The sequence below is a fragment of the Ambystoma mexicanum genome, chromosome 5q (genome assembly GCF_040938575.1).
Source record: "Ambystoma mexicanum isolate Mex_15411 chromosome 5q, UKY_AmexF1_1, whole genome shotgun sequence".
Taxonomy (NCBI): Eukaryota; Metazoa; Chordata; class Amphibia; order Caudata; family Ambystomatidae; genus Ambystoma; species Ambystoma mexicanum.
Window position 1 is genome coordinate 802,338,484 of NC_090933.1, and position 26,473 is coordinate 802,364,956.

The following is a 26,473-nucleotide window of genomic DNA, read 5'->3' on the forward strand; positions in this document are numbered from 1 at the left end:
TCATCCATGCCACTGTTATTACACTTCTGAAGATAACAGATTTCGCTGATGCTTTTCGCCAGCGCAAGGTTGACTCGATATTTTCTCTTTCTCTCAATTTTTCAGAGCATTGAATGGAATAACATTCCGGCAGCAGCAACATCAACTAAATTAAAGGTAACATGTTTTTATGCATATGAAATGTGTTCCCCAGAGCGGGCAATTGTGAATATTTCTGCCATCATTATTGATCAGGGATATTGCATCTGCACAAAGCACTAATGGCTTGTGAGATGCACTCCATCAATTTGACACTTCCTCGCCTCTCTGGAATGGCATCTTGCTGTGTTTTATGGTGCCAGGTCACAATAAGCCTCATCGTATCAGAGAATGGCTTGATTGAGTTTCACTGTGATTTCCTCGAAGTTCTACTTCTAGAAAGACCACTCATTATGAAAATAACGCACAAGTCCAAAGGGCAGGTGCTGTGAACATGTCATCAGAACCCTGAAATTACATTACCATTTCCCATTATGCATGTTTTGCCTCGCATGATTAGTGTGGTTTTTTGATATGTTTATGTGTATTGAAAGCCGCATGTAGACTCAACAAAAAAGAGTTGGAATCACTGCTTGAATATTTGGTAGGCTTTCAGTATACACATTACCAAAATGATTCGATTTTCAAATTGCTATTTTGGAAGCATTCTTTTAAGAGGTCCTACTCTAAGAAACATCCAGCTAACAACAGACAGCGGAGAACATTGACTATTCACGTTTTGTTTACTTGTTTACTTGTTTACTTGTCATGGGTGTGGATGCTCGGAAGAAGGCATACTTCCGCTTTCTGCAATATTGACCTTAAATCAAACGACTGCACTCAACGTCTGTTTGTATGTACGCTTCAAGGGTAGCATACCTACTGATCAAATGGTATGGATTCAATTGCCTGTTGTTTTAAACATTATTTGTTTAAAGGAGGTTCAGGTTAAAATGATAAGTAGACTAGCGAGGTGGCAAGATGCACTTCAGACTGAGTACCTCATTTCCCAGGTTGGTTTCTTTTGAACAAAGAATGCATTCTCGCGTTCGTTATCGCATAGCATGTTTTATTGTGCCTTAGAAACCAATTTAAAGTATTTAACATTTCACAAACATGCAGTGCCGCTGTTGAAAATCCAATACTGAACTAAATCTGCACAATGAATTTTGGAAGTGGTTTTGTCTCCAAATTGCCACTGCTGTCTGCAAAGTGTGTCATTACTTATAATCTTTAAAACAAAAGAGCGACTAAGTGTGGTAGGAAGAAAGTACAATTGTTTCACTTCATTCACAAAGTTTAGATGTTAGTACATTAGTCACTCATTTGCATAAACTTTGCTGCTGATGCAAGAAAGTTTTGAGCAGGAGCTTTTGTGCTGGGAAATGGTGATTTGGGAATGAGAGAGCTATTTAGATATATTACTGTCTAAGTGAAGACATGTCTGTGTGTATGTGAAGCCAACCACTTCTTCATCTTCTTCTTGGGATGGCTGCTAAGGGTCAGAGCTGAGGATTTCCATCTGGAGAGATGATGTTTGCCGTTAGTCACCCTTGTCACCCTCGCACCCCTGCTAAAGTGCTCCCACTTCCCAGTCTCCCTACCATACATAAGGAGGAACCTGCACTGCTTACAGGGGACATAGAGATCCCCTTAAGTCTGTCAGAGGTTCAGGTGGCTGTGAAAGGCAGAGTTAAGGGAGAAAGGCAAAGCAGAAGGGATACGAGCAGGAAGGGGAGGCACTTGTATGTGGTCCAAAGAAAGGCTCAGTGTAAGAGCCAAACACTTACTACACTGCACAATTCTACCAGTTGCAAGCAAGATAGAAAACAAAGGACACCTTTATATTCTTAGCCAACACTATTGAGGGTTGCAAATAAAACTAGATAAACACTGTTCACCCAAAAGGAACCAGGAACGTGTATACCCATATACAGTGATAACCCAGCTGCCTAGCCACATTCGGGCAATTTGTTTTAATAGCACTGCCAATGGCAAAAGAGAAACAGGACATTCCCTGTAATAATAATAATAATACAAATAAATAAATGATAATAATAATAATACTAACAATAATATGTGTGGCGTTTCAAATAGTGCCACCATCACAGAAACTCCAGTTTCAGAGTTGTTGGTACCCACTGCCACGTGTTGCAATAATGATCAGCAATGTCGTATACTCAATTTATCGACCTTCACGTAGGGAGGAGGGGGGAAGGAGTTAGTCCACCCCGCAAAGGCTTCACACCCATGATGCACATCATGGACCTTTACCCTAGGGAGAATGTTGCACTGGATCCTCCCTTCTCGAATTCTCAGCGGTCTTTGACAGCTGGATTCCTAGGACATCTCACCTACACGGTACGGTGTGAGCTTAGAGTGGGCACAGTCCTTTCCAATGAGTTGCTCTACATGGAGTCCATTGAAATGGTTCCCATTCAGCCTAGTTCACACAGACATATGGGGCAGACTTCGAGTAACAGTGCTGTCTGCCCTTCAGGTTAACATTTTAAAGAAACACATCCCTCACACTCTTGCTGTATGGTTACGCAGCTTAAGATTTACAATCAACGTAAGATAACATTACCAACATCATCATAAAGAGGGAAGGATCAAATGAATATCCTTGCACACGGTTTATATTTGAAAGATGTCTCTAACAAAGTCAATCTATTCTACTCTGTAGTACAGGAATGATAGCATTGTTAAAGTTACAGGCAAATCTCAAACGAACCATGGGATGGGACGAAAAACACCCCAACATGACAACATATAAAACATAACACAACTATTCGGATGTAAAGTTAATAGTTAATACAAAAATGAACAGCGTAGGATTGTGAAATAGGTCTCATACAGGAAAGCAGGGCCTTCAAGAATGTAGCAAGCATGCTATATTCCCTTCAGTTCCTTCGAAACTAAGAGCCCTCAGACAGTGCACAATGTGTGTGACTGAGGAGGGCCCTCAAACATGTGAATGACATACAAATAGTACATGGTGTCACATGTGTTAGGAATAACACTGTAGACCGTGCAGAATCACTCTACCCCGCATATCCACTGAACGTCATTACTACCAGCAACACTATGTACATGTAAACACATGAAACCTCATTTGACAAGCGGTAAAGAAGTCTACAGAAAGAACCCAATAACTACTGCTTCTGTCGTGCTGTCTCTTTACAAGAGGTTCCTATGATTTACCAGATTATGCAGTTTGTGTCATGGGTTGCAGTCCATAGCACTTCCTCATGTGATGATCTCCTACATACTAAGCCATTCACACATGCAGGTTTAGTAGAGATCAGTAAGACCAGCTGAAATGACTAAACATGGCGGCCACCATAACAGCTGACAGAGTACATAAGGATCCATTTCTCACCACTATCATCGAAAATAATGATTTGGCTGGAGATGAATTTCGATTCTCCCCGAGGAGTGGGAAAATGCACAGGGCAGATACCCCACCATGGTTCCTGTTCTGTACAGTGAATCCCATTAAATATGGAAAAATGTAGAAAAACCTGGGGGAAAAAGGGTTATAAAAAAAAAAAAGGGAAAAAGGGTTATACATCATTTCGAAAATAAGGACCATTGTACCAAATACATACATATAACACAAATCCTGCATCCAGAAGGCAGGAGGGGTGTGGGGGCTCCTCATAATCTACAAAGCTACTATAACATTCATCACACACTTCGCCACCGCGCATTACATCAAATGTCCATCTCCTCATTGTTCATGGTCAATCATCATATCAACGTCCATCTCCTCCCCTTCCCTCCTGGGAACATCATGCATGAATAAACAAGCCCCAACCTCCATATTCATCACAGAGAATACTTACTTAGAAGTCTCCATTACATTACCTCCTCACTCAGTGCCGGTTCTCACATCTCTTCACCCACTCTCTTATGGGGGAACTTCCCAGGCCTCCTTAAATCATGCATTCCCCATCATGCCTTGTATCTCTCCCCATCAACTTAACTGGCCTCCTCATTCTGTATCAAGCACCACTTCATTATAAAAGACATCCCATACAGTCCATTATCCTTGGATCATCCTCAGCAACTGCAGTTCATTAACAAACTGTTCACTACATTCAATACAAGAAACCCTTATCTCACATCCATCCGACTGTGCCTACTTCTCTGATCCCCATCCTCTACAATCGCACATGCCGTATTAGAGAACTTCACTGACGTTCATGCACCCCTCACCACTTATATCAAAAACAGTCCACACCCTGGTATACTGAAGATCCAAATACAAAAAAAAAGAAAAATCAGAAAACCATTCAGGACCCCTGGGAACTTGACATCTCTCTCAAATCTACCAGCACTGTGAACAATATTGGAATCTGCAAAGCCAATGCTACATTTTACGGCAAAACAATTTCAAAATGCAACAATCAAAGCAGGGCCTGCGCTTAGGCAGTCGGAAATGTGAAATATATCATGGACTTTTTTCTACGTCATGCACTCTTGTGCAATTAATACGTTATTGACAAATTAATCACCTTCTGCCAAAATGTTGACATCACCAAAAACCTATAATTCCCTATTAAATCCCATTCTTGCAACAAATTTGAATATCTCCAGCCGTACATAAAATCTCTGAGTCACATCTTAGGATATATCATAGTTCACTATCATCAAATCCTTTATACCAGCAACAGTACCTTCTGAATGAAAACAAGGCAAATTATTCCCCTACTTAACAAATCCATCATCACAAAAAAACTTACATAGTCCCATCAATAAGCTCTCTTTCATCGTACAATTCCTAAAAATGCCAATAGCAATCAGTTTACATCATAATATTGACTGAAAACATTTATGCCAATCCTACCAGTGTGGCTTTCAGTCAGGCTAGAGCATAGAACCAATGACTATCCAGTTCCCTGATGACACCATGAGGATTAATGTGGAGCATTACTTCTATACTGTTGCCTTCCAGAGCAACTCAAGGACCTTCAATAGGGTTCATGGAATAAACCCTGTTCATCATTGTGTCTGCTTGTATGCCCACCAATGGCATGGCATGTGGCTGTTTTACGCTTTAACCTAAAACAAGCAACAATATCACTGCAAGGACTGATACAGATCCCACTCACATGACAGGAGTGGCATCCCTTGATGGTCCATCTCATCCCCAGTGACGACCAGACCTTATATAGAATCTATGGGTGTATACACCTGAGACAGAATCACACTCTGCATTAGTGGTCCAATGATGGATGGTCCTACCTAAACGTGTTGTTGGGCAAGAATGATTACTTCTCAGATATACCTGAATGCCATTCAGACATGGATGAATGCAATGCACCTCAAGCTGAACCCTACAGTGAATGTGTCCATCTTCATTGGAGCCACATCTTAACAACTGGTTCACAATGACACCCCTATACTGTGTTGTCCCTCCCACTTATTGTCACGCCCTGGATCCTTCTGCATAGATCTAAACCACTCAGAAAAGGAAAACATCAAAAGGAAATGTTAGGTGGTGAGGCAGAGGATCAAGCAATTCTACTTGTTTATAAACATGTGATTACCTGTGCATGCCCTTCTTCTGTTATTATGCACATGTCCCCCTGACTCCACATGTGCCCCTTCTGATCTTCTACACTTGAGTGTGCCTGATGAAGTGCACATATTACTGTCATGTGGCAGACTTGCCTCCAATTCAAATCAGTATGCATCATCTCCAAATCCCCCCCACATTGGAAAACCATATTACCGTTGGGAGAATCTGCACGTCATGGAATTAACTTACACATCACCACAGCACCAACTAATATCTTCTGGAGAGTCAGAAAACTTGAAACAAGATGACAGGAAGCAATTTTTCTTAGAGTATACTTCAGTAATGCAGAACTCATTTTGCTCACCCCCCCTCCCACTAGACCTTCATGACTAACTGAAAATTCACCATTAAACAACTTTTGCACAACTAGCCCAAGCTCCCCTACCCATCTACAACTTCAACAGGACTATTTGCTCCTTATCTTCCATAACCTCATAAGTGATGTAAACCTCCCAATGTGCATGTTTAACTAGCAGTTCTCTGAATGTAACTCTATTACTGTGATATGCAAAGCTTGCAGCAGCACCTCAGCTCCAAGTGGGGCTATATAAGAAAATCAAATAAAAAGACACATATACTTGACCCACCCAACTTTTTAATATTTTGAATTTGTAGGATGTTGACGTTCATGTCTTTTGAAAGCCCTATCGTTGCACCGGCCCTGGACAGCCACATTCTTCCGACATTCACTATAATTGCAAGTCCTACATTTAAGTACTAAATTAATGCCAATAAAAGTTAAACCTACTTCAAATTGTCAATTGATACACCAATCCTGTGTGAGACCCCAAGCCCCTGTCAATATGCAGCACAGCCAATAGAATAGAGATGACAATGATACTGGGAAGCGTGTTGAATGGACTGACAGAGTAACTCTTCCCAACACAGCATCAGACGGATAAGTACATTTTAGTAATATCAAATATGCAGTAATGATTTTGAGAAACTGACAGGTCAGAGACACACATTACTGTAAACTGACTAGAAAGCTATTCTGCTGAGATAGTCGTCCTGAAAAATCAACCACATCTGAGACATATGCACTAAGGGTCCCTTGAGGTTTCCTACTCTAAGCCATCAATACACAGTGGCAATCGTGTGTTGCAAGACTTGTGGACATACCAACCAGCCTGCCCAAATCATAAGGATTGCAAAGGGCTGAATGCTAAATAATGAATGGCTACATCATTTTACATATTATTACATTTTTAAAAGTGTCATTTTTCTGACATTTCTGTCAAACACAGGAAGAAGGTAGAGAGTTTGTGTACAATGGCACTTTCTCATGCTTCAAGCTGTGGTATGGAAGTGCAGTAGATAATACAGTAGCGGTAATGGAAAGGGAGAACATGCCATACAGTGCTAGGCAATTGGAGAAAAGCACTTTACAGACCATTGTCAATTTAGGTGTGGAGATTGTTCAAAATCAGGAAACTCCAAATCATGCATGCATAGGGTTTGTGTTTTTTTTTGGCTACAAGATGGCTCTGTAGTGCCAGAACTATTGGCATACAAGTACAGGCAGGAGGGATAGCCGGTCCGATAATACAGCGAGTAGAGCGCTTGCTTTGACATCTGTGCAGAACCTCCTGATGCAAGTTCGAATCCTGGCATGGTGAAACTCAGCCTTTCATCCTTCCGGTGTCTATAAATGAGCACCACACACCATGGGTAATAATGAGCAGGGTTTGTAGCGCTATATATATAAATGCTATACTATAATAATATGGGGTGCTCGTTTATCTTGTATAGTGTGCCTTCTTATTAGAAGGTAAAATCATATTCTTTCTCCTTTCATCAACTTTTGTTTACGTTTCAAAACTCTCTGGATATTTACATTTTTGAGATTAACATTAAGCATATGTAGGGATGACTGTAGGATCTTGTAATAAAGATTCCTTTGGAAGACACATGAAAGTAAGTACTCAACATGCTTGTCGTGGGTAAAAATAAAAAAATTATCTTGCTGAACTTTTTGGAAACCACATTATTTTTACTGTGAAGGGGTAGATGGGGGCTTGGGGTCATGTACATGGAAAGTGGGGTGGGTTTAGTGAGAGTGAGGGAAAGGTGTGGGAGGGTCGTCCCCGGGTTGGTGAGGGGGGGGTGTGGGAGGGTTGCACCCCACATTGTGCAGTAAACAAAACCAATAAAAACAATTATTTGTTTTTAACTGAAACCAAATAAAAGTGGTGTTCTGACATAGAACCATTAAAGTACTTACCAGATAAAATATGTTTAAAAGAGGTTCTCGTCGTTTCTGTCGGTCCTTGGAATGTCACACGTATGAAGCGATCACTCTGCCATAGGAGCTTTGTCTTTGGACTTCATTTTTTTTTTACATTCAGGTCACCCGAGCAGGGCTGCGTCTTAGATGATGTCCGAACCTGAGCCCACAGTTGCCTCGATGGCTGATTATGATAAGATAAACCTCCACGCTGAGATGGCGCTTCTGAAAGATTTCATCTCTCCAGATTTGGGGGATGCAGCTTCCAGGTGAAGGCAGCCTAACTCTGGAACTCACTACCTACTCCCTTACGAGAGAATCAAACGTACCACAAATTTCGCCAGAACATCATAAATAGGTTTAAAGACGCTGACAAGTAATGCCTGCCCTTCCGGTCTTCTTCTGCCACTAACCGCTTAGCCTTTATGACGCCATGAGTACCCCTTCCACCACCTACTACCATGACTATCTCACCATCTACTCATGCTACTCAGCCCTACCTGCTGATAGGTCTCACTTGTGTGCATAGGATTCATTACAGCCTCAGTCTGAATTACTCCAGGTACACCTGAGTACTTGCTTGAGCCACTAACATGTTGTAAATTATATATATTGTATATTCACTTTGGTATGTGTAACCTTCTGTATACCTGATTATGCTGTATGTAACCAAGCTGTAAGCTCTCTTATGCAATGTGCCATAATACCCTCGGGTCCGGTGCACAATATAAGTAATAAAACAAACAAACAAGCAGCATGCAAAGTCCTCTGGTTTTAATTGTGGTGGCCTCTCCTGTCTTGACAAGGCTCTTTGAAGTGAAGAATCTTTCAAGCAAGTGCTTGATGCAGATATTTTCTACTAAGGCTTGAGACTTGGAAATCTTTGTGACAAAGGACCTCTGTGAAACAATTTACAAAAACAAGTTTACTTGAAGCAATGCTTCTTTCAAGATGGGGCCAGTCTCAATTTAGGTTTGAAGGTGTACTGTCAAACAGGCTTAATGATCTTACTTATGTTTAACTAATGACAGTGTCCAGCACAGTATTTATCCTGATAACTTGCATCTCCTTCTGTATTTCTGGATCCACTCTTTGATGGAATGGCTCAGAACTTTTCAGGCCACTTCTTCAGTTCAGTCTCTGAGACCTCCTGCTTAAAGCTGGTGCATCCTTTGTCCATTGCTACCCCATATGATGGGCACGGTACCGAACAAGCAATGTTTCTCTGCAGGTTTGTGATTTTTGGCACGAGCCAGAAGAACATCCATAATATACGTCTGAAAAGTCTGATTAATTGAAATGGTCCTGGTGATTAGTGGGGAAGAGGCCCTTTTTTTAACCAAAATGCCTATCCCATAAATGGGAGCAGGCTTTTACAAAGTTAGCAAACTTTTCATAAGGTCGGGATGTGAAGGCCGTTTGTGCTATAAACAGTGCTCAAGGAAAGTAGTCCACAGATTTGCAAATTATAGTGACAACCCGAATCTCCGTTGGTGGTATGTTTGTGTTTTCAGAGTGTGCAAAGGGAATCTTATTTGAAGTTGTGGCTATTAGGTGGCACTTATGTGGTACCTATATGCCAAAACGTTTGAACTGGGGTACAGCTAGGATGAGGATTGCATTTGAGGAGGGACACACAGCTTGTGGGTGTTGTCAATGCACATGCTTGTTCATTTTGTCCCTATATTTCCGCCTTTATTTCTACTGAAATTACAGGTCCCATTTCCATTATTGAAAACAAAGTTATCCAAGCCATGAACAGTAACCTTTAAGATGTGTGGAAACACTTGCTGTCTCTTAAACCTGGATCCAACAATGAGACACGAGCTTTCACTGTCAAAAGAAACCCTGCTGTCCTTATATTGGACCTGCTCATCTCCCCCAAACCTTACCTGTGCTGCATAAGTAAACGATAGGATGAGGCCTTCTTACTAAAAAAAGCTAAATACGATATTTATTTAAAAAGAAATAGATTCATCCAGAAAATTAAATATTTTAATAAGCACCATTTCATAGCTATACAGTGCCTTATTTTGCAGTTCCGATTTAATTCGTCTAGCTACTTCGAAGCAATGTACGGTTATGTTGGTACATGGTACAGTCTGCCACAGTGTAGAAGTCAAACGCAAGCTTCATCTGGTAACTGGCTTACTAAAACAGGGTTGCAGGTCATATGTAGCTCTCTGCTGGTTTACAGCACAAACCCTTTTTATATAACTGCTTTAGTTTACCATGGAAAATCCCTTACATACATGTGTTTTGGCCTTCCTTGCAAGAGCAGAAATATCAAGAAACGGGAACTGCCACTAAACCGAAAACACACTATAGTCTTTGGTATGCAAACATTCAATGACCTTCCCACCTCACTGAATTCCCTCTTTGTACTATATTTCAAGTTTCATATTCTCCTTCATGTTAGGTCAGAATACTCATTCAGCATCAAAAGGCTTTTCACTTCTACCTCATGTCCCACCACCATTAACACCACAGTTTGGAGATTTCATGGGTTTAACCTACACATCTTTGCAGGACACATACACCCAAAGTAATGTGTGCACATTTCCATTTAAGTTCTTTGTAGAGTGTCTCTCTGCTTCTTATTCAGAGTAAATAGCCCTTGTCATTTGAACAATCTCCATTATTATACTTGGTTCATATATAATGCATGTATGCATTGTTTTTCATATAGCCTTAAGATGAGGGTCTCATTCTAAATGTGGACCTGAGGTATGCCTGCATTGTGGGTTCACATATGTTTGTAAGGTGGCAACTTCTCCAGCAGAAACCTTTTCACTACGATGGATGGTAACCTGTAATTTCATGTTGTGGCTATGGAGATGGCAGCATCAAGTGTGAAGGCCACCTTGTCATTTGAAGGATTGCACTCTCTTGATTAGCATGCTCCAGAAATTACAAAGGTGTGAAACCTTAGGTAGGCCAACAAAGTCATGTATTTGCAAACTTTTGCAATCTTGAAATCCCTTCAACAGGGATAGGAAGAAGAAAGATCTTGGAAACACAAGGCAGTTTAAGAAGAATTCACCTCTGCAGAGTCGTATTCTGTCTGTATTCTGCTGTGTGATTCCTTCCCTAATGGCCATGCACTTCAGAAGATTTCCCCAATGCATTCCAGTCTGAAAGATGTCAATTCGACAATGCAAATTATATGCACGCATGCAAGAGAAAGAGACACTTCTCTGTGTAAAAAGGATGTAGTGTCACTCCTGGCAGTGCAAAACTACTGAAGGCCAGTATGTTTTTTGCAGAGCCTTTTGCGTGTCCCTCTTTACTGAGCCTATTGCCCATCATGCACATGTATGCCTGAGCTTAGGATAGGAAATGCAATTAGTCACATGTCAGGCAATTGTACTTTGAACAATGATCAGGCTATTGGTCAGATAATGCAGTATTGACTCTAAAAGGCTGATCAGACTTAAATAGAGCAAGCCATTTGTCAGGCTGATCCCTTAGCAAGATTGGTGGTGGCACAGTCGTGAGTGGTTGAAGACATGAGAGGGCCCCATTGGAGTGGGACATCTTTCATTCCTAAGGAGGCAAGAGTTAGAAAAGGGAGAGATGACCCTCCTTCTCAACGGTAGCAGAGAGATCAACTTGAATTAGAATGGAGAAGAGGCTTGAGTGGTGAGCAGCGGTAGGAAAGTCAGAAATATGGTGATAGGTTTCTGTAGAAAGTTTGCAGCTAATTCCAGATTCAGGGGGTTGCATATCACGTTTGCTGCAGGGTAGTTGATGATGCAGTTCAACACAGCTCTCTTGAGGAATGTAGGGTGCTGGTGCAGAAGAGACATAGATGGGGAGAATAAGGGATAAATAGGGCATTAGTTGATTTTGTTCAAGATGGTTGTACCTCTGGCCAACTCATAGCTGGCTGGGAAGATTCTGGTTGATAGGGGGAGATGGAAGTTGGAGGAGATGTGTAAGCAGGTGAGAAGAGTACGCTTTTTGACTGGGCTGCAAAGAGATAAATAGGTGGACAGGATGGGTTAGAAGAGTGGACGGTGGGTGTCAGCTTGTTAGGGTAGGTGGGATCAAGGAGAGAAAAGTATGAGAGAGTGGGGTGGTGAGGAAAGAAGGATAGAGGAGGATAGAAGAATGGAAGGTGTGTACCATATTTTTCCTATTTTGGAGGAGCAGTAGAAGGCAAAGACATTGGCAGAGAGGGAGTGCAGGGAGCACAATTTAGCAGGGGCTTTCATGGACAGCTTGCAGGGGTCTGAGTGGAGAGAGAATACCTTTTCATTATTGTAGAACAGTTTGGTAGAGCCGAGAGTGTGTCTGTGTATGAAAGAAGGTAGCGTTAGACCAGGTGTGTATTCCTGCACAGCACTGACGGCTTTATTTCCCCTCCTTGAACAGAAGACTACACCATAATGCAATGCATATACCCGCAAGCAGAATTGCATGGATTTCCCCCGGGACCTACTCCTGTGTTTATAAGATGTACAGCGAATAAACTGGGTGAGACGGCCAGCTATGTGTAGTAATTTTGTATTACGTCCAATAAGTGCCAAAGTTGCAGTTTCACAAAGAGGAAAGCACGAATTTGCATGGCTAACACACCTGACTAACATGCACACATACTGAAAATGAACTAGAACACGTTTTAAAAAGCAGTATCACATTCCTCCACCCCCGGGCACGCTGTCTGGCCTCCCAACATTGAAGCATGTGCCCTTGTGGAAAGAAGGCAAGCCTTGCCCCTCATGCTGCACAGTTTCTGACCCACCGTTTATGGCTGTTGCTTGATTTGTTTACTTAATTTACCTGCTTTTGAATGTCTTTGCTTGATTCTTCAATGGATTGCATCAATCCAGAGTCCTGAATTTCTGTGTTTCCCCAATAATTGTTCATCTTTTCATTTGGGATATATTGTGTGTCTGTTTTGTAGCTGGTATAACGCGAAGATACGTATTATAATGTTTGCTATTGTTTTTTCCAAATGGCTTCGGGAGCCGTTTTGCTTTTTCCCCTGAGTTTTGCGACTCCTGTGATTGCCACCAATGCGTTTGCACGCTGCAGACCCCTTCAGGCTTAACATTCTGTGCACTGTTTCCTTCTGTGCTGCGGGGTATATGCAAATTAGTATTCAGAGGCCTCTTCTGTTTACTTGGGCTGTTGGGGAGTTTGCCTCTGATTGCTCTTTTCATGTGCGCATTGCTTCTTGTGCAAATCACGCCTCACTGGCAATTTCCCTTTGTGTTTTACGTCGCACGTGCTGATTAGATGCGGGATTGTTTGGTAATTTCAGGTTTTGCTGGATTGGACCCAGTGTCTGGAAATCATTTTAACAATAAAGACTCAAATGTACGTAATGTACCGGATGCGGTCATAGAATATTAACGGGCATCAGAGGCGTGTTAGAATATATAAAGTAAGGCGCTGTGCACAAATTGCAGTACAATTTTTAAAATGTCATTGGGGCTCATTACGAGTCCGGTGGTAACTGGGGCGGTCCTACCGGCAGGTTGCCGCTGGACCCGTAAATATGTACCACTGCCGGACTTGCCGGGAACACCGGGGTATTACAACCCCGGTGTTCGGAAAGTCAGGCGCCAGTAAATTGTAAGTCCCCATTCCAATGGAGTCCCATAGTACTCCATCGGAATGGGGACCACAGAAGCACTGGCATTGTTACAAACGGTGCCGCTGCTTCTGTGACGGTCCACCTACCGAGGCCACTGTGTCTGTCAGGGTCTGGCGTGTCGGGCACAGCAGCTCTGACAGGCAGACTTGTAGAATGCTGGTGCGGAAACAATAGTGCCGGAAAGCTTACCGGCACCTTTGTTTCCAACCCGGCATGCTTTGAATGAGCCCTTATCTCAATATATAGCTTCAAACATAACATTAGATAACAGCCCCAGCATTGAGTTAAAACCAACTTTCTTATTAGAAGTGTATTATTCAAAAGAATAGGTAACACAAGACTTGTTTGTTTTTAATTGCATGCTTTTAGTTTCTATTTGCTCCCATTGTATCCTCAGGCTGGGATCTACCATTCGTGTAGGACTTGGGTTAAACAGACCTCTGGGAGAATCCATTGACAACCTGTACACTTTTATGAATTGCAATATGGTCGCTAAATTGGGAAATATCCAACGCTATGAACAACTAATTCAGGAAGCAATTCAAATAATGTCGGGGGGCGGGGGGGTGTGTTAATCTCATCCCCAGAGGAGTACTGGCCTCTAAAGACACAGCATTCTTATAAACCAACATCTTTAGCTAAGACCTTTCCCAAGTACAAACATATTTGGTGGAGGGCTTGTTGTTCTGTATGACACTTGGAGATCTCCGCTTGAACACAACACGTGTGGTATCTCTGTCAGCCCTTTCAGGTTTGAGGATGTGTACTTGTGTGGCTGACCACGCCCCAGTGATTGTATGTGTGACATGCAGCATGGTGAAACTATCTAATATCAAAGTCTGCCATGAACTCCGAATTTGCTTCTGGGCCAAACTTGGTTTAAAAATGATATATATATCCATTTGTTCTCCTAGGAGCTGTAGTCTTGTATGTGCCATGTAAGCTTTACATTGTAGCTTCCGTTTACTGCCCATGTTAAGAGATTTCAGCCTGATTGAGAAAGCTCAAAGGGTGATTACAAAAACTTTGCACCAGTACAAGGGTAATTAGCATTAGGACAAGAACTGCCCTGTTGCAAATAATATATGCATTACATGCATTTTTGCACAGAGAAATATTTGTCCTAGCCCTAATTTTTGCCCTGATGCAAAAATGCATTGAAAGAATCTGTTTTTTGCATTAGGGCAATTTTGCTCCTGGTGCTTTTTGCACTTGCACCAATGAAAATGTCTGCAATCTCACCCATGTATTATGTATGTTCTATATGCTGCCAGCGTTCCTTCACATCAGGTTATGACGATGTTAAGATGATCAACATTACTTAAACATGCATTTCGGTTCCATTATAAAGAGGCTTTTCATAAAAGACATTTGAGTTGGTTTCAGCTACAGTGTCTGGAAACTGTGAATTAATGATTTTGATTCAGGACTGAATTTCAAATGAAAAAAAAAGAGGTTATTTTAGCTACTCCTAAAAGAGAATGGAAGAAGTGCTATTCACACTTCGCAGGCGTACCTTTTTCTTAATCCACGTTAAATTGGTGTGGAATCGAGGTCGGCACACTCGCTTGCTTTCAAACACCTTTCTGCCACAAACTCAGTTCCTGGCCTCTTGTGACGCTGTGGGCCTGATTCATTAAATGATTTGCTCGGTTCAAAATGACTTTGTACTGCTAGAAATTGACTTTGCAGCCACGACACAACCCCTGATTTATGAAAAGTGAATTTTTTCAGTGCAAAATCAGTACAAAGTCAATACAAAGTCCTGTTTAGTGTAAAACATGACTTTGTTCTGCCTTTGCTCTGCAAAAATACACTTGCAGAGTTCTATGAATCAGGCTTTGTATCGGCAGTGAAAAGTCACTTTGAATGCAAAGGATTCCATGAATTGGGCCCACTGTCACTTAACATGTCTTGTAAACCCTTCTGGGACTGTGGCAAACCCGAAGAAGAGCTGTGACTATAAGGGGTCAGGTTAAGTATATCTATTAAAATTTTAATAAAATGCCTAACTAACTATTTTGCGATGAGGGAAGTTCCTACCTACCAAACTAAAACGAATGGTGCTTCTCATAGGTCTCAAAAAGAAACAGTCCTTAGTCTGAATCCTAACCAGCTAACTGGCCCTACCGCTTTAAGAAAAGCAAACCAACCAAAAGTTTGCCGGGACAACAGCCTCAGGATGGGAGTTCTGCCTGGTCCAACACTTGGATTCCTTTTCCTCAGTAAAATCATGTTTTTAAAAGTTCATAAAAGTTCTGGCAAAGTTCATACAAGTTCTGGAAAAGTTCAACAATATCTTATATTACAATTCCTTACAAGAGCATAAATCCCAGAGAACAGGAATTGCTATTAAATGGATAACGCTAGTAACTCTATAGGTTCTGTATGCCAACTTTCCTTTTTTTCAGGCGAACAAGACTCCATCTATTTTGACTTGATAATTGTCAATGATCTTGTTTCACCTTCAAATACTTGAACCATCCAGGTTTTTTCTCCTTTCAATTCTGTACATTATACTTTGGGTTTCTTGGACATCCGAAAGTCCTTTGGTTTTCTGACAGCTGCTTTAGCTGGTCTTGAATGGGCCTTTGCTCGCTCAGGTTTATAGGTCTCCGGTAACCTCTGCGGTTTTCCCAACCTCAGATAATACAGTCGTTTGATTTCTCACGGCTTTGCAAAGCACTCTGGCCTTAAAATAGGCCTGCTTTATCTCTATTCAGGTCTTTCTGGCTTCTGTAACCTTTCTTGATTTTCCAGCCTGGGATCTTGTTTCTAGGACTCCCCAAAGTCCTCTGACCCTCTGTTAGAATTGCTTTAGCAGGGTCTTGGTATAGCGTCGGCCTCTTTGGGTTTTCCAGGCTACCTTGTGACTCCTCCAGCCTTGAATGTCCATGTTGTTCAGTTTCTCAAGGCTCCCCAAAGCCCTCTGGCACTTGGAAGGGCTTGGTTTGTTTTTATTTGCATTTATCTAGCTCTCGTAACCCTATGGCTTTCCCAGCCTCGAATCACACTGTTCGCCCCTCTCCACAGCATTACATTTTTGGGAGCATTCTCTTCCTTTCTGCTGCTCAGCTCAGCACTTAATACACTTCTGGTGTGGAGCTCAGGTTTCTGGGCTCTCCACTGCAGTCTGGTGCCAGTGTCGGTAAACTTGACCCAGGCCCACCACAACTTCCGTGTGGTCGAGCAACCAGGCAAGATGGTTACTTGACTGTATCCTTCTTGAACCAGGATTCTTTGCTGGACAGGACACCAGCCTTCTGACATCTTGCACGCCGTTTGTTCACTTTCCATGTTACCTCTGGCTTCTATCTAGCATTACAATGCATCTCCAGGACGTCTCAGAGTCAGAGGATCACCTCTGAATAAGATTCTCTCCTCCTTGTTGCATGTTCCTCATGGATTTATGTATGTCATCAGAAACAAATGGGTGGGTCTTTCTTCTTAGACTGTGGCATTCAGGTGAGATCCAGTACTATTTCAAGCAAAAGAGATTTAAAAAAATCCCAATTCAGTAAATCAAAAACAGGTTAACAGTCTTTCAGATTCCCATGTAGGTGGATAGCGTGTTCTGGACATGGAATTTCTTATTGGAATGGGAGTCCATGTTCCCGAGATGGGAGTCACTCACAGTGAGGTCCAACTTGCCCTGACCCTAGTGAGGGTCTTGATGAATGTAATCACCTCCCGAGCCTCAAAGAGGGTGGCTCCCCTATGAGGAGAATGGATGAATTGTCCAGATTTGTCACAGGACTTGGGAGAAGCAATAATAGAGGATGATGGAAAGGATCGCCTCCTAGACTAGCAGATACAGGAGTCCTTTTTGAAATACATACCTGAGCTTATTGAGAGAACAGGCAGGAATTGTTATGTATGTATGAATGTATGAGATTTATAAAGTGCAAATCTAGCCTGGAAGTGTGCTCTAGCACCTTGAAGCATCTCATGTGCTAGATGTAATTACCAATAATGATCTTGGCTCCAAATAACCAGACTGACTGAAAGAATATGACAAAGTACCAGTTTATTATTAGTATAAAAATAAAGTAGGGTAATCTGGTGAATAACAGGCAGTAATTCATGCACTCACACCCAGGTGTGATTAAACAAAGGTTTTATACTTCAATACGCATCATATGTGATGTCATCCTATGTGGCAAACTAAAGCTTATTGAAGGGAGGGATTGGTAAAGGGAACATATGTACCTATATTATGTATAAGTGTAAATACCTTCATTGGCTGCCCCTTGTCTGGTGGGCATGCCTTGAACCACCTCTAAATATGTATAATACTGATTATAGCGGAAAAATGCCAGCGGGTTGGTCTTTGCTACATTGTATAGCATGTTGCTACATAGACCATATGATTGGTTCACATGCTTACCCCAACCATGGACTTTTGGCTCGTTGGCAGCACGTATGCAAAATGAAACTTAGGTGCCACAAGCAGCGTCAGACTACTCCCCACTTTCCCAATTAGTCCTTCATCTCTCATCAGTCAGGCCGAAGCCAAGGCTTCTCCTTTGTAGTTGATCACAAAGCCTGGTCTTTGTTCTGGGATATTCAAGGGAGTGTAGGCACACCATTATCTTCATTTGGGCTTAATGAATAGCCCTTGTTTTCAACTTCTGAATCATGTGTAAGGAGACCACAAATGTGTGCATCTCGACCTTCTTATTACTGCTATTTGATTCAATTGAGCTGGGTGTCATTACCTTTCTTGGCCTCTGCGAGACTCGCTCACTCCATCTTACATAGGTTTTCCACATCTTTAATTGTCTAATACTTAGCTCTTGGAGATGTTTTCTCCTTTGCTTAATCTAAGAGAAATATGTCTTACGTACATGGCGTATCCTTTTGGCTCCCCTTGTGCCTTGCAATTATTCCTTGATCCCAGCCCAATAGACTCCTCTTTATTCCTCAAACAAAGCTGTTTTTCCAGCATCCCCCGACTCTGCAGCCTGGTCTGTCTCCAAGGTAGCTTGATTGTTTTAATATGAGTCTGACGTCCATCTTTCCACAATGGCCGCTCTAGCCATGTTATGTTTTCCTCTGGAACAAACCTCTATATGTCTCATCTACCTTGCGTTTCTGTGTATATACATTTATTATTAAGCAGGTAACTATCTTGTTTGCATATACGATTTCTTCATATTTGATTACATGTTATCTTGTTACTTCAGTTAAATCTTTATTCTTTGAGTATTTGTATATCATTTCAGTGAGTATCAGTAGCTTTCTTCTATGATGTCACTCTGCTCTTGTGAGAGGTCACTTACAGCTCTATGATGTCCAATTCTGCATGCAGACATCCTTCCCCCCTCTCAGTGCAAGGGGACATTCAATATGGATGTCTGAGTGCATATCATCTCTCATACACTCTATGCAGTATTGGGATGATACCTGGTGCCCCACATAGGGCTTTTCTCCTACTGTTCCAGTATGGTGGAGGTGAGGGAACGGGGGCTACGGATAACATGTCCACCTGCTCCTCTACATTTGCATGAAATGCAGTAAATTGGGGACATGCCGAGGGGGTTACATGTAGGGCATGGGAGTAGCAGCATAGGTCTTAGGGGCAAGGGGTATCAGTGGTAGGATAGAAAGAAGTTTGAGTGGAGCGATCAGTGATTTACAAGATGGTAACTTTTGCACCTTCCTCCAAGGGCCTACACCCACATGTGGTTGCAGGAGGCGTGGGAAGACAACCCTCATGGTCAGAGTGCTGAATCCTCTTTTTTTGCTCTCTGTAACTGTGTATTTACAGAGAGAACATGGAGTGTGCCTTCCTGCACATGCTCTTTAATGCTGACTAGTGAAATGTGTAGGATATGCACTCTTGAAAGCAACCTGGTTGCAGTACCTTCAACAAGAACAGCTAGGATTTGACCATGTATTTCCTGTTATGGTGACAAGTACCAACTTCTAACCAGGATCTTCCCTAGCATGCGGACAGTGATGTGCACAATGCAGAAACATGTCTGAGGTTGCTTGTGTTTCCATGCAAATGGGAACTGGTATCGCAGTTTGGGCTGGGCTTCTCCCACTGATATGATATGGCATTTATAATGTGCCTATACACATGTGTTTCAAGGCATGACAAGACAAGGAGGGGGCACAAGGGGAGTACAAAACAACCATTTTACTAGGAATTGTGTCATTCAGATCACGCAAGTGTGGGGAAGAGGTAGGGGAGAAGTGTCAGTGCGTCGGGCATGGGAGAAGCGCAGGTACACAATAAGTGAGGCCAGCAGATGGCTCATCAGCACAGGTAACTAATAAGTGCCAGTGCACGGAGCAGTCAGGGAAATCAGCAGGGGAGATGAAGAGAGAAAGCTGAAGTGAGAAAAAAGATCTTGAGTTGCTTCGGGAACCGGAGGTGGTTCATCTCAAGTTTGAGAGTGGCAGGGAGGGTGTTCCAGAGGGAGGCCCCAGCCGTGAGATAGATCTACCCCCCCCATTCTCTGCTTGGAGAAGCGTCTGACCCTCAGAGAGTTGGAGGTAGTTGAGCAGAGAGCTTGAAAAGGAAGATGTTTAGGAAGAGAAAGTTGGAGGTAGAGAGGTCTGAAGCCCCAGAAAGCCTTTGGGACGAAGCAAAGGGTCTTAAACATGATCCTTGCAGCCACAGGAAGCCAGTAGAGTGATTTAAGAGCTGGGTGGATACACTCCCTGGGCTTTGTTGGATATATTGTGCGATTATATCTATTACTTTGTGTTTTTTTTTATTATGGTGGTATTTGGTTTTCTTTAATAATCCTCGGTAATATATTGTGGTAACTCGTTGGTGGTATTTTTATAGTGGTGAGATTAATATCAGAATATTGCCTAGCAATTGCTTTTACCAGGGTCATAAACAACAAACAAAATACTGGACTTGATACTCTCTGGATGGATGCTCATGCCTTTCTGTGGTACCTTATATACAATACCACACTACGCCCTTTTGGCTGAGTTTCAACAATTGTAAAGTATACAATTGAAATACTTCACATTCATGCAATCTCCCTAAATACACAGCACACAGCAGCTACTTTACTTTGAGATATGTCTTTCTGTGCACCTGTCTCTTTGTGCATATCAAATAAAAGGGACTAAATGCAGAATAAATGTATGGAAACCAAAAGTTACTTTACAATCAGTTTTTTTATCGTAACATAGAAATATGTAATTTACACAGAATGACACTTAAGCTGTCCACATTATATTTCACAGTGCAACAGCTTTTAGTGCTTTATCAGCAACAAGTCTTGCAACTGTCCTTGGCATCGTGGAACTTTGCAAGAGAAATACACTAAAAAAAATACAGTGAGACTTTTCAAAACACAAATGCAGGATTACAGGCACGTTAAAAATAGACAGCACCTAAAATGAAGTTACCTACTTAATCTCAACTACCTGACAGCAGCCCCTCACTTAACTTCATATTTAGCTAGATATGTTGGCAGTAGTTCTGATTCAGCTTGGCATGGAGATCTTCCCCAATCTTTTCGCCTGTCTAGCCCATGGTCAACCCAGATAAGGACTGCTTCAGTATTGGACAGCTTGCTAGCACTGATTTCTGTCTCCCTAGTCAGCCTATGTTCTTTTGTCTCCCAGTGCCCGAAGATGAATGAATGCTACTGCCTCTCAAAACCCTTTTTATCAAATCCATTTGTCACTGAAGAGAAGCACCTTCCCTTCAGCAGATCATTCCACTGAAATGTCACGTGATTTCATTGCTTGAGAGCAAATGATACATCTCTCCTTGAGCTTCCTGCTCTAATACAATGCCCTGTTTTCAGTAGGATGGATCTTCACATTTCTTAGTTTATCACCCAGCGCAGAATCAGCCTGCACGTGTAATTTCCCATTTCCCGAGCATCATGCATTTTCTCAATCTGCATTCAGTTTATTTCATCATGGACTAATTTGCACTAAATGTGATTAAGGGATTCAGTTGCATGTTAACTGGGTTGGGTTAGTATGTTAACGTATGTTAGTATTATATTTAGTGAAGATCAGTTCATTGAAATATCATTCTGAAGCAATGTGCAATTTCAATCATGTGCTCTGTGTATTGGCATCTATTTAATTCTGCCTGAGACTCACACTGTTGAGTTCCGTAATAAGTTTCAAACTGGGTAACAGCTGCAGTTCAAACCCACGCTAACATGTACATGCTACAATGGTGAGTCTAGCTGTTAAACCTCAGAGCCCCTACTCCTACAGCTTGAGGCCAAGGACAAGTCTTGCAGTCCTTTTCAGATAAGTTGTAGAGGTTGAAGAGTAGAGGCAGGCAGATTTAGAAAGCTTTGTGACAGTTCCTGACTAATTTGCATATTGCTGGACCCCTTTTGCAATGGCTCAGACGGGCTAAGAAATGGTGGTGTGGAAGGTTGCTCAGAGCAGTGCCAGTAGTTCAGTTTTCTTCAGTTCAGGTTTATTCAACACCTTCCACCCATTACTTTTTTGGTTATAGAAAATAATGTGCACTGCTGGCATGCACCACAGAGAGGCAGCAGTGGAGCATTTCAGAGGGAGTGAAAGTGAGCCTTAATCTGCTATTAGAACATTGTACATGAAAAGTAGAAAAGAAAACTATCTTGAAAACAGAGTTGTCATGCAAAATGGTAAATATCGGTTTTAAAACCCAAACATCTTACCAAAAATACTACTCATCCCCATTCTCATCTACATATTCTGAACAACACAATATACCCTTATACACCACATTCCTAGAGGTTTTGTAAAATCACATGCAGCAATAGCATGAACATTTTAGTTTAGGAATGCTGAAGCATCTGTTCATGTATTTGGGTCAGAGAGGATTCATTCAGAGGTGCACTTGTCCGATCTGGCAAACCACATACTACAAACTCAAACGACTGATGTACTAACCCAATATGTTTTACCATTGCGTGGTATAGCATCGCAAGCAGAATAGGCACTTGATTGGGTGGTTTGGCCATATTTGTGGGTGGTCATATGCAATAGGAAGAAATAGCTTCCTATGAGTCTATGTATTCCGGGGCTCCAGTCAGTGTTGCACCCTCCCAAAGTCCTTACTGTATTTGCGAAACTATGAGCTCTGGTTCTGATCCAAGGGGCAAGCAGAATCCCCCTCTTTACTTTTTGGACAATTAAAGCTTTTAGCGGCACAGTAAACACTTTGGATTGTAGGGGTACATTCCTTAAACTGATAGAGATTACAGACCAGTTTAGGAAATTGTATGATTACCTCAGCCATTGTGTTATTAATTTTGTGATGTGCTAGGTCAGCAAATACAGACGATAGCGGTTGTGGAGTTGAAGCAATGCATAAGATACTGAGCTAACACGGTATATAAAACATTTGCTTTGTTATATGTATACCTAATAAACTATGAAACTATTATTACACATTCGAATTACATGTATAAACTTAAGTGGGTCAAAAGAAGATGCAGTACTTCCTCAGATCATCATAATTTGTGGATAAACATAGGAGATATAATTTTCCAAATCTTATTGTTTACTGCGTGTAAATCTTTAAGACCATTACTACAGATCTCCCCTAAAACTTCTTCAAAGAACCACAGACCATTTAAAATTCTTATCTGAAAGAACCAGGTGCCAAGGTTAACCTGGAGAAGGTTGAGACTCCCTAACAAAGTAGAAAGGAGTTCCGCCTAGCTTCATGCTGTTCTATAGGAATGTGTAAGTGACAAAGGCGGGTAGTGTACCCCTACTATAGTGTATGCCAAACAATGGCCCTCTAGATGAAGTTGACTATATTAGCGAGGTCAAATGGGAATTATGGGCCAAAGCATCTAAATGGAAACCGTTTGCCAACCACTGCCTACAAGGTCTGAATCCTTAATTGCATGTTTAATATCTTGGCCACCCTTTACTGCAGCCGTAGGCTTGTTGTAATGATTTTAGTGCCGTTTTTTTAAAAAAAAAAACAGATGTTAGGATAAAGTCTCTGACTGATATACTTCATAATTGGTATGAAGATTGGATAAACTGAGAATATCCCGGAGCTGATCTACCGGTTCACCTTCAAGGATTATCCAATATTAGATTTACATGCTGAATCACTGGCCCTTATGAAGCTCCAGTTTAACTTAATGGAAAAATGTAGCTCTGAAAAGTGACATAAAAATGAATCCTCTTTCTGGTATTCAATGTTTAGAGCTCTGCTTGAAGAAAGGGATCGTTGGCCATTGGGAAATTACATTTGAACTCTACTATGAATGTTAGTATCTGGCTGGACTCTAAGCACAAGCCATACTGGAGTGTACTTTTGTCAAGCTTCTTGTAGTATCACGTATTCTTCTTTGTCACCTCTAGTGGGAAGTTTCTTAAGAAAAGGGAGAGTGCTTGTGTAGGACAGATTCTGCTTCTGATAGTCACTCATTCGTATGTGTCCAGCATTTAAAGGGTATTTGGGGTAGTTTATTACACTTGAACTATCTATCTATATCTGTCTATATTTTTTCTTGTATAGCACCATTTGCCCGTAAGCCTCAAGGCACTCAAATGGACAGAGACAGGAAACAAAGAACATAGAGCAGTATAAGTCCAGTGTCCTAGGGTGGCATTCGGGTGGGGCAGCTAAGTTGTCCCTCCATCAAACAGTGTCTTGAGTTGTTTTTTGAAGATGGTAATAGATGCACGGTTCTTAAGGTCTGGCGGCAGAGAGTTCCAGATAGTAAGAGCCCAAAAATCGAAGTTTGTTCCGATTTTTTTTAGTGTTAGTCGTGGCTAATATAGTATTTTATTTCCATTAGAGCGGAGGGTTCTTCTTATCGGGGACTTTTTTAACTAACTGATGAGATAGCTTGATGCATTCCCTACTAGGCATTTAAACACCATTGTTGCGTCTTTGAATTGAATTCTCTGTTCGATGGGGAGCCAGTGCAGTTTTCTCCTCGTGGATGAAATCTTGGAATGTCGATTCAGCCCAAAGATGGCCCGGACAGCTCCATTTTGTATTGTTTGCAATTTCTTAATGTTTATTGTGGAGGTGCCCATCAACAGACTGTTACAATAGTCTAGTTTTGCAATAATGATTGCACCAGCAATCATAGCTATATTCTGCTCTGATAGATATGGGGGAATCTGCCAAAGTAAATTAGAATAGAAAGCACATGTGGATTTTAGGTATGAGGTATGTCTCTTAAACGACAAATGGGAGCCAAAATAGACTCCAAGGCTTTTTACATGTTCTGATACTAGGATGTTGTTATTATTTATCTTAAAGCTAGTATACTGGTCATCCAGCTTTTTCATTTTTTGTGGGGTTCCAGTTATTAGTACCTCTGTTTCTTCCTCATTCAACGCTAGGGAGTTTGCTGCCATCCATCTTTGGATTGCGATGAACACATCATTTTCTCTTTGAACATCTTCATCATAAGTTCCTAATGGCTCCAAGAGCAACTGGGTGTCGTTGGCATAATTGGTAAACTGGACACCAAGTGCTATGAGCATATCACACAAGAGCTTTGAGAAAATATCAAAAAGTAGCGATAAACAGGAGCCCTGTGGTATGTCACATGTAAGGGGAGTCTTCCTCGAAGAAAGATTTCCTATAGCGACGGCCGCCATTCTGAATCCAAAGAAGGATTTAAACCATTTGGCTGCATGGGGTGTGCACGTCCCCACTGCTATTAATCTTTCTGCTAAGAGGACATGGTTTATTAAATCAAAAGCTGAGGATAAATCTAATAACAGAAGTAATGCCGTATTTCCTTCTTCAACAATAGTTGCAATATTGGATTGTAGGTCTAGGAGGGCCGTCTTCGTACCATGATTTGTTTGAAAGGAAGAACGGCAAATTTGTAATAGGTCTGAAATTTCCAGAAATAGAGTTTTCTTTCTTAATGAGTGGACTTATCCAGGCTTCTTTTATATTTTCTGAGATGCAAGCTTCATCAAAAGATTGGATCAAAAACTGGGTGACCGATGGTGCTAGAGTATCCGCGAAATCCTTAAATAATCTAGCAGGGAATATGTCCCCTATACTTGAGTTGGGTTTTAATCTGTGGAGGACTTCGAGTACTTCTTTTTCGGACACACTTTCAAAAGCAATAGACAATGGACAATTTTGCTCTACAAGTGCAGGTGGCTTCAGCACAGTTTCAGTGTCAGGGAACATATTCACCTGGTCTTTAATAGCCTATTGATGTTTCTGTGTTTTATGAATAAAACCGTTGTGTATGGCCTGGCACCAGGCATTGTCTTCCTGATTCTCAGTGTTAGCTGGTATGCTCTTTAGTTCCTGCAGAATTCTAAATAATCATTTTGATTTTTGCCTGCTGTATTCTTTAATTAAAGTTTTTTACTTTGGCTTCGAAGATGATCTGTTTGTAGGCATTCGCAGCCTGGTTGTAAACACTGGTGACTCGGCTGTATACATTTTTCTCCAGTCACGTTCAGCTCTTCGCTTTGCTCTTCTGGCTGTCAGGATTTCCGAGGAGAACCATTTATTCTGGCCTATGGATTTATTTGCTTTGACAGTTTTTAGTGGAGCTAGGGAGTCAAATGCTTGATAAGTAGCATCTCTAATGGATGAGGTAAGTTTTTCTAGAGGGGTGTAGTCTTCTAGGGATGGCAGTAATGGTATTTATTACTTGTGCTCTAAAAGTCTCCTTGGTCATGTTCCTGCAATTACTAGACATTATGGATGGTTAGTCTTTGTTGGAAGTGACACCTATAAGGATGGTATAGCACAATCAAAGTTCACATGCGAGTGGTCTGACCACGCACATTCCTCGATCGTGGTGATGGTTATTTTTAAGTTTTTTTACTATAAACCAGTCTAGAGTATTGCCACAAATGTGGGTTGCAGATGAGACCAACTGCTTAAATCCAATGGACTCAAGCGATAGTTTCAGGTCCTTAGCTTCATTATCCAGCGGATTATTCTCCCAGAGATTGAAATCACCAAGGATGATGAATGCAGTGCAGTCTTTGTAAGCATTGCCTATCAGAGCTAGTAGCTGTTCTTCAAACAAAGGTGTGACTCTGGGTTGTTGATACAGTAGCAGCATACTAAGGGAGAAAGTAGGGT

General features: G+C 41.6%; 1 protein-coding gene across 5 annotated transcripts in view; it reads left to right on the forward strand.

The window, feature by feature from the left end:
* The window catches only part of RALYL (RALY RNA binding protein like), a 2,307,036-nt gene that overhangs the window by 457,967 nt on the left and 1,822,596 nt on the right, over positions 1–26,473 (forward strand). For all 5 annotated transcript variants that reach the window (XM_069621283.1, XM_069621281.1, XM_069621285.1 and 2 more), the window contains one exon: positions 106–156. The gene's annotated coding sequence lies outside the window, so the exon portion shown is untranslated. The remainder of the gene's footprint in view (positions 1–105; positions 157–26,473) is intronic.